At 44.4% G+C, this 10,257-nt stretch overlaps 1 pseudogene; it reads right to left on the reverse strand.

Moving 5' to 3' along the window:
* Nucleotides 1-5,552: 5,552 nt before the first annotated feature.
* Nucleotides 5,553-5,670, reverse strand: LOC124723257 (annotated as a pseudogene).
* Nucleotides 5,671-10,257: the final 4,587 nt, after the last annotated feature.

The raw sequence follows: 10,257 nt of genomic DNA on the forward strand, positions 1-10,257 counted from the left end.
CTCTTCTTGGATCCCTACGATCTCTTTGTTGATTCCACCGATACCGTCTGTGACCGTTCTTATGACTAATTTGTGTCTTTCCGAGCGGTTCTAGGCGCTTCAGTCTGGAACCGCGCTGCTGCTACGGTCGCAGTTTCGAATCCTGCCTCGGGCATGGATGTGTGTGATGTCCTTAGGTTAGTTAGGTGTAAGTAGTTCTACGTTCTAGGGGACTGATGACCTCAGAAGTTAAGTCCCATAGTGCTCAGAGCCATTTTAGCCTTTCTGCCTCTTGCATGAATTGCATGAGAGCCTCAAACTGAGATTCACCGCTAACACCTTCCGGACTAGATTAACGACATTCTATCATTCTGTGACGTTTCGTTCGTGATTCTGGTGTGCCAGTTTCACTGGTGGTGCGTCTCGTACCAGCAGCGAGTATATTTCTTTCTGCTGCGGTCTCCTGTTCACTTTCGTCACCCGACTGAGACATGTCGTCATACTCTGCAGGTTCTACGTTTGACATTTCTGCTGCATTTACCTGAGAATCCCGTGTAATATCTGCCTGGTCACCTCTAATAATCTAACGTGGATCGGTGGTTAACAAAACACAATTACTCCCGCTACTCTATAGCAAACGTGCCCTGCTTCTTGTAAGCATGCACTCTAATTCTCACCCAAACGAATTTAAACACTACACATTCTTATGCCACAAGGATTCTACTCTAAATTACGCTCCCGTGAGCTTCTGATTCCCAGTTCCTGACAACGAATTCAAATAGCAGCACGCTTGTCTACGCTAGCAAACGAAAATCTCAATCTATCCTAACAAATCAGCACAACGCCCTTCGCCGTCAGAAACAAACAATCAAGTGACACAGAAGTTACAACCACAACATGAAAATACACACATACAATAATTAAGTATCAGTACTATCTCTAGGCGCTAGCAAAGCGCATCAACTCTACCCAGTGCACCACATTAAACATGGGGAACAGAAACTTCACTAGGCAACACTATCTACGATCTGACGCTCACAGAAGGTGCCATCAATTCAAAATTCTGCGCAAGGGACGTCAAATTGAATGACTACGCTAGGCAACGCGATCTGAGTGCCACAGAAGCTGCCATCAGTCCGAGATCCTGGCGTGGGACGACACAGTGAAAGGTAACTCTGGTGGAACTACATAATTGATTGAGAATGTTGGCAAGATTTAGTGTACTAAAAACATTTTTTTTTAACCAGACCTAAATTATGATAAACAGGTTATAGATTGAATTCCCTAAACAACTAACAAACGTTCAAATGTGTGTGAAATCTTATGGGACTTAACTGCTGAGGTCATCAGTCCCTAAGCTTACGCACTACTTAACCTAAATTATCCCAAGGACAAACACACACAGCCATGCCCGAGGGAGGACTCGAACCTCCGCAAACAACTAACAGGTGATTTGATACTGCACTGGGTGGATCCTGGGTGGAAAAGGCAGTTTCACTAGGTGAGCAGTGAGTCAAGTACTCTGGCCCTAAAAATGAGGATAACACAAGCTTAATTGATCTGACGTTGACAGACATTGACTGATCAAATCTGCTGAAGTTTCTCTACATAGGTGCAACAGAGAGCAGGGGCTGATTGAGATCTATACGCCCTGACAATGCTGGAACGGCAGTACGTTACCCTGTGTACTTTGTGCGGCGACGTGACTTGAAGCTGGCGAGATGTGTGCGGTGGAGGAGCTGAGACGTGGAGGCGGCACCTGTGAATCGATCGCGGCCGCGAAAGAAATGCAAAAATCTCACGGTCTAGCGATCAGGCAGACGGATCACAATTTACTCTCTACCAGAGCCCTGAAATCACGGTAGATTTCAGTGTGTGATACACCCGTTCGCTGGTCGTACCAAGTACCAACCACACAGCCAGAGCTTCGACCAGAAGTGCTTACCAGACCAAAGTCCCGCACCCTAGTGCTTCACACCAACCCAGAAAAAAATTCCGTTTTCCCGCAAAGTGCACGAACGACACCGCCTTCATACCGTCTTAACCCATCCACAGGGCTCTAGAGGCGCTAAATCTCCCCTAGCACATGACAGCACAAACTCAAGTCGGACCAGGGCAAGAGTTAAGAAACCTGCGTCTCTGGAAAAAAAGAAACCGCCAATTACTGGCTTTTTTAAGTTTTCGCAGATGATTCTCTCTGAGGTCATATCTCTTTCCATAGCAACAAGGAAACAGATACAATTTCAAAGATCTTTATCTAAATCGCCTGTGCCTTGGAGCTTGTTCGTCCTAGCTATGAGGTGTAATAAAGATTCTGTCTCTAAACGTTTCTCAGATGCCGGATTGTTCTTATACAACCGAGGCAGCTGATGGAAGTGGTTCACTAGCCTACTTGCATTATCGGTGAACATGAAAACATGTGAATTTTTATTATGCATCGGTCTGCACACAATGCCTGGTTTACGACTCCATCATGTAAACACGTTCCTTTAGACCATCACCTCAGACCAGACTTCTGCTGGTGCCATGGCAGGTATCGTGGCATTGTTCTGCTGGAGACCTGTCTCAATGAGGGGCTGCCCTGTCTGCCCTGTATGGCTAGGGGCCTGTCCAGCAAGATTTTCTAAGGGATGGGCTCGCCGTCAATAGCTTTCAACTACCAAGAATCATAAAAATACCTCATGCATTTAGCGCCCTACCAGACTCCATCAATGTCTTCTCAGGCCGTTAACTTTCTAAAGTCTCGCTCAAGGTGCATCAGATGTTTAATAATTTTCTGTATGCGAAAAATAGCTGAGAGAGCAACTTGTCCTCTCTCAATATCGGATCTAGTTGCACAACGGAGATGATACTCCATAGACAAGTAATTTTATTAGAAGACAATACAGTAACTCACAATAACAAATACAAGAGGACAAAACTTTTTAAGGTACATCTCATCATTCTGAGGAGACACAGGCAATGAAAATGCAACAAGGAAATCTAATCATGTCGCAACAGTGTACTTTTAAGGCTGTGTGGTTCCGAGAGTGAAATTACACACATTAAGTGTGGTACAAGAGACTGCTGCAACATGGACGTAATCTTCTTTGTTTTGGGGCTGTGATCAGCTCTTGGTGTTCTTTAGGTGGGTGTTTATGTGGCTACCTTGTTGCTCGCCGGGATGCCCTGGCGATCTACATCTACATCTACATGGGTACTCTGCAAACCACATTTAGCGTCTGGCATCGAACCACCTTCACAATTCTCTATTATTCCAATCTCGTATAGCACGTGGAAAGAACAAACACCTATATCTTTCCGTACGAGCTCTGAGTTCCCTTATTTTATCGTGGTGATCGTTTTTCCCTATGTAGGTCGGTGTCAACAAAATATTTTCGCATTTGGAGGAGATAGTTAGTGATTGGAGTTTCTTGAGAAGATTACGTCGCAACGAAAAACGCCTTTCTTTTAATGATGTCCAGCCCAAATCCTGTATCATTTCAGTGACACTCTCTCCCACATTAATACAAAACATGCTGCCCTTCTTTGAAATTTTTCGATGTACTCTATCAATCCTATGTGGTAAGGATCCCACACCGCGCAGCAGTAATCTAAAAGAGGACGGACAAGCGTAGTGTAGGCAGTCTCCTTAATAGATCTGTTACATTTCCTAACAAGGGAACCTCCCCATCGCACCCCCGTCAGATTTAGTTATAAGTTGGCACAGTGGATAGGCCTTGAAAAACTGAACACAGATCAATCGAAAAAACAGGAAGAAGTTGTGTCGAACTATGAAAAAATAAGCAAAGTGTACAAACTGAGTAGTCCATGTGCAATATAGGCATCATTAAGATAATGGGAGCTCAGGAGCGCCGTGGTCCCGTTGTTAGCGTGAGCAGCTGCGGACCGAGTGGTCCTTGGTTCAAATCTTCCCTCGAGTGAAAAGTGTAATTTTTTATTTTCAGACAATTATTATCTGTCCGTCCGTCCGTCCGATGCGAGGTAACTGCGCCGTAGTATGGGGACGCTACACCTAAACAAACATCGAAACACACGCCATTAGTCGACTACAGCGCACGGAAGAGAGAGTATTCCTGCAAACGAGGCTCCCTGGCTGGCAGTTGACTGTTCGCTACTTTGGACGAGAGTGCATTAAATACGTGAGATGTATTCCGTAGGCACTATGAATCCAGCAAATATAGCTCGCGACTTCAATTACGAGGTCAATGAATATTTTCCGAACTGTAAGTTTGCGGTACGATCGCAAAACACAGACACTAAACTTATCACAGTGAACAGAGACGTCAATGAACGAACGGACAGATCATAACTTCGCGAAAATAAAGAAAGAAAACTTTTCACTCGACGGAAGACTTGAAGCAAGGACCTCTCGTTCCGCAGCTGCTCGCGCTAACCACGGCACCACGGCGCTACTGAGCTCACAATATCATTGATATTGCCTATCTTGCGCATGGACTACTCAGTTTGTATATTTTGCTTTTTTTTTCATAGTTCGACACAACTTCTTTCTGTTTTCTCGATTGATCTGTGTTCAGTTTTTCAAGGCCTATCCACTGTGCCAACTTATAACTAAGTCTGAGGGGGGGTGCGATGGGGAGGTTCCCTTGTAAGTGTCCTACCAATAAAACACAGTCTTTGGTTAGCCTTCCCCACAACATTTTCTATGTGTTCCTTCCAATTTGAGTTGTTCATAATTGTAACTCCTAGGAATGTAGTTGAATTTACGGCCTTTAGATTTGGCTGATTTATCGTGTAACCGAAATTTAACGGATTCCTTTTATCACGCATGTGGATGGCCTCACACTTTTCGTTATATAGGGGCAACTGCCAATTTTCGCACCATCCAGATGTCTTTTCTAAATCGTTTTGCAATTTGTTTTGATCTTCTTATGACTTTATTAGTCGATAAACGACACCGTCATTTCCAAAGAACCTAAGACGGCTGTTCAGATTGTCTCGCAGATCGTTTATATAGATAAGAAACAGCAAGGGGCCTATAACAAAAAATGGTTCAAATGGCTCTGAGCACTATGGGACTTAACATCTGTGGCCATCAGTCCCCTAGAACTTAGAACTACTTAAACCTAACTAACCTAAGGACATCACACACATCCATGCCCGAGGCAGGATTCGAACCTGCGACCGTAGCAGTCGCGCGGTTCCGGACTGAGCGCCTAGAACCGCTAGACCACCGCGGCCGGCGGGCCTATAGCACTACCTTGGGGAGCGCCACTCGATGACTTTCCATCAATTACTACGAACTGTGACCTCTCTGACAGGAAATTACAAATCCAGTCACATAACTGAGACGATATTCCGTAAGCACGCAATTTAACAACAAGCTGCTTGTGTGGTACAGTATAAAAAAATCACTCCGTCTTCAGGCTACAAGTGGCCCATCGGGACCATCCGACCGCCGTGTCATCCTCAGTTGAGGATGCGGATAGGAGGGGGTGTGGTCAGCACACCGCTCTCCCGGTGGTTATGACGGTTTTCTTTGACTGGAGCCGCTACTATTCGGTCGAGTAGCTCCTCAGTTGGAATCACGAGGCTGAGTGCACCCAAAAAAATGGCAAAAACGCATGGCGGCCCGGATGGTCACCCATCCAAGTGCCAGCCACGCCCCACAGCGCTTAACTTCGCTGATCTGACGGGAACCGGTGTATCCACTGCGGTAAGGACCTTGCCCTACAGTATCAAAAGAAATCCGGGAATATGGAATCGATCTGAAATCCCTTGTCAATAGCACTCAACACTTCATGGGAATAATGAGCTAGTTGTGTTTCACAAGAACGATGTTTTCTAAACCCATTCGACTGTGTGTCAATAGACCGTTTTCTTCGAGGTAATCCATAATTCATAAATGTTCGAACACACTGTCTTACCAGCCTATTTAACCTGCAACCTCGCTACTCGCCCCGCTGCTCGCGACGGTCCACGCCGGGAGCGATGACGTCAAGCTGTTTTCTGTTTCGCCTGCAACCATCGCCGCACTTTCTGAAATTTGTGCCGAGATTGGTTGCTTCAAGGGCACTTTAGCAGTGTCGTGCTTGACTCTTCTTCGTTGCGCGGTTTCTCACACGGCGTAAGACGACTTCTACATTCCATCTAAATCCAGATTCTGCAAACTACTTTCAACTGCACGGCAGAAGGTACTTCCCTTATGCTATATATTAAGGCACTGAGCGCAGTAAAATTTACTTCTTAAGGGGCTCCGGAAAGGCTCAAAATCATGAAAAGTTCAATTTTTACTTTCTTGCGTTTTCTGAATCTGCAGACTATTACCTTTTAATAGATATATAATTTATTCAATTCCGAAGACTACAACTATTTTTAAATTTTTTTTGAAATGTGTTCTACATGGGCGTGACCCACTGTGGCGCTGTTAAACTGCTGTCAAATGGTGTTATTATTAACACCCGTGTTCATCAGGTACATTTTAGTGATGTGAGATAAAGTATGTGTTGTGGCTAACCTGTGATGGTTCAATATATATCGCTGGTGTGATTGTCGATTGTTTCATGTTTATTTACTCTGTCGTTATCTCGAAAATATTCGTAATTAATTCTGTTTCTTGAGTCTCTGTTTTGTTGAAGTATAATAATGAGCAAAAGTAAAGTTATTAGAAATCCTCTGAAGGCTTTTAAGAAAAGGAGAAATGTTGGAAAGCCAAAGGTATGTGTTATTACTGTAAACAATAAAGACGATAACCAAGTGAGTGAACCTAACCTCTCAAGTACACCTGCCCATAGCAGTCAAAGTGGGAAAGAAAATACTTCACAGAAGAAGCTTGGTTCAATGAGCGAAAACTATGAATGTTTTATGGGCGAATCGGATGTGAATGAAATATTTGATATGTCGGTTCTCAAAGGAATTTTTTCAAACTGTGTAAGATGTATTCATTGTAGTGAAGTTGGTCTGGAACTCTCCATAATAAAGCACGTAGGACTTGCTAGTGAAATACAACTGAAATGTGATAAGTGTTCATACATGACCACCTTTTGGAACAGTGTTGCAGTAACTGCAACTGAGGAAAATGGTAGCAAAATCTACGACCACAACAACGAGCGATGCTTGCTTTAGACAAGGAACGACTTCGGGCTGCAGACAGGGCTGTAAAGAGTCTAGAAATACAAGCAAGAGTAAACAGGAGGAGGAACAAGAGGAAGCTGGAGGAGGAGTTTGCAGAGGATGAAGATAATCCATCCTATGGACCTGGAATGCACTAAAAAGTTAATCCAATCGTTGTCGCTCGATTCCCAAAACTTTTATTTTCTCATACCAGTTACATGTTTTCTAAGGATCCTCCAAACATATTTGTTTCAAACTTTCAGTAAATGTTACACAGTACCTTCTGCATAATTTAACACAGCCTTTTTCCAAAAAACTGTACATTTTTGAATATATAAACAAAAAATTGCAAAAAAATGTTGTGAATTTTCATTACAATTGAAAAAAAAATCATCTTTAATAACTGAACTAAAATTTTGTAAAATCCCTGTGTTAAGTTGTAGCCCATATTACAATAAATAATCTGTAAAAAGTTCAACTTCCTACCTCAAATACTTTGTGAGGAAAGATGTAATTTATAAGCGTTATTTTAACATTGCAAGTATAGGGCGTTCCGGAGCCCCTTAAATGCTACTGTGAAAGGTGTAATTATACACTACTGGCCATTAAAATTGCTACACCAAGAAGAAATGCAGATGATAAACGGATATTCATTGGACAAATATATTATACTAGAACTGACATGTGATTACATTTTCACGCAATTTGGGTGCATAGATCCTGAGAAATCAGTACCCAGAACAACTACCTCTAGCCGTAATAACGGCCTTGATACTCCTGAGCATTGAGTCAAACAGAGCTTGGATGGCGTGTACAGCTACAGCTGCCCATGCAGCTTCAACACGATACCACAGTTAATCAGGAGTAGTGACTGGCGTATTGTGACGAGCTAGTTGCTCGGCCACCATTGACCAGACGTTTTCAATTGGTGAGAGATTTGGAGAATGTGCTGGCCAGGACAGCAGTCGAACATTTTCTGTATCCAGAAAGGCCCGTACAGGACCTGCAACATGCGGTCGTGCATTATCCTGCTGAAATGTAGGGTCTCGCAAGGATCGAATGAAGGTTAGAGCCACGGGTCGTAACACATCTGAAATGTAACGTCCACTGTTCAAAGTGCCGTCAATACGAACAAGAGGTGACCTAGACGTGTAACCAATGGCACCCCATACCATCACGCAGGGTGATACGCCAGTATGGCGATGACGAATACACGCTTCCAATGTGCGTTCACTGCGATGTCGCCAACCACGGATGCGACCATCATGATGCTGTAAACAGAACCTGGATTCATCCTAAAAAATGACGTTTTGCCATTCGTGCACCCAGGTTCGTCGTTGAGTACACCATCGCAGGCGCTCCTGTCTGTGATGCAGCGTCAAGGGTAACCGCAGCCATGGTCTCCAGGCTGATAGTCCATGCTGCTGCAAACTTCGTCGAACTGTTCGTGCAGATGGTTGCTGTCTTGCAAACGTCCCCATCTGTTGACTCAGGGATCTAGACGTGGATGCACGATCCGTCACAGCTATGTGGATAAGATGCCTGTCATCTCCTGCTAGTGATACGAGGCCGTTGGGATCCAGCACAGCGTTCCGTATTACCCTCCTGAACCTACCGATTCCATATTCTGCTAACAGTCATTGGATCTCGACGAATGCGAGCGGCAATGTCGCGATACGATAAACCAAAATCGAGACAGGCTACAATCCGACCTTTATCAAAGTCGGAAACGTGATGGTACGCATTTCTCCTCCTTACACGAGGCATCACAACAACGTTTCACCAGGCAACGCCAGTCAACTGCTGTTTGTGTATGACAAATCGGTTGGAAACTTTCCTCATGTCAGCACGTTGTAGGTGTCGCCACCGGTGCCAACCTTGTGTGAATGCTCTGAAAAGCTAATCATTTGCATATCACAGCATCTTCTTCCTGTCGGTTAAATTTCGCGTCTGCAGCACTTAATCTTTGTGGTGTAGCAATTTTAATGGCCAGTAGTGTATTACTCATTATCTCTGCGATCACTGCAAGATTGTTCGTCCCTGGTAGCTGAGTGGTCAGTGCGACAGAATGTCAATCCTAAGCGCCCGGGTTCGATTCCCGGCTGGGTCGGAGATTTTCTCCGCTCAGGGACTGGGTGTTGTGTTGTCATCATCATCATTTCATTCTCATGGACGCGCAAGTCGCCGAAGTGGCGTCAAATCGAAAGACTCGCACCCGGCGGACGGTCTACCCGACGGGAGACCCTACTCACACGACATTTACATTTACTGCAAGATTGATGCGTTGAGAGCTGCAGTATTTTTCTACATGCCTCACTTAATACAGAGACTTGAAACGCGTAAGTACTCTTTCGAGAAATAGTTTGTGCCTAACTTCACGCAACTTCTAGCTCAAGTTTTTCTGAATTTTCGTGACGCTCTCTGATGAGAAAACAGACATGTGATAATTGGTGCTGACCTTTGTATACTTTCAATGTTTGTTGATAGTCTTATTTGGTGTGGATCCCACACACTTGACCTGTATTCTAGAATGGGTCACGTGAGTGTTTTGTAAGCAATCTCCTTTGTACACTGACTGCATTTTCCAAATATCCTACTAATGAAACCACCACACTAAGACCATAATGTTACGAGAATTGCAAATGACGATTTTAAACAGGCACTTATTTCAGCCGTTTTTAGACGCAAAGCTATCTGGGAGCAGTGGGTCAAAGTCGCCATAGCATTACTACTCCCCTCCTATACTGATGGAACGATTCAACCAAACTTGCTACACATATTAAGAACTGTCTGGAAAGAAATACTGTATGAGTAAGAACCAGAAACCTCCTATTTGAGTGTGGGTAATAGCATGGAGGTAGAAGAAGGAAGGAGAGATGGACAGACAAAGAGGGGCAATACGAGATGGACACACATACGGTTCAAATGGCTGTGAGCACTGTGGGACTTAACTTCTGAGGTCATCAGTCCCCTAGAACTTAGAACTACTTAAACCTAACTAACCTAAGGACATTACACACATCCATGCCCGAGGCAGGATTCGAACCTGCGACCGTAGCAGTCGCGCGGTTCCAGACTGCAGCGCCTAGAACCGCTCGGCCACCTCGGCCGGCGACACAGATGGGGAGAGGAGGAAATGGGTACTCAGATAGTTTACTTTATATGCAGGCAGACTGGGGACACTTCCTCCGTCTTGGGGGATGA

The sequence above is a fragment of the Schistocerca piceifrons genome, chromosome X (assembly GCF_021461385.2).
Source record: "Schistocerca piceifrons isolate TAMUIC-IGC-003096 chromosome X, iqSchPice1.1, whole genome shotgun sequence".
In the NCBI taxonomy this organism is placed as follows: Eukaryota; Metazoa; Arthropoda; class Insecta; order Orthoptera; family Acrididae; genus Schistocerca; species Schistocerca piceifrons.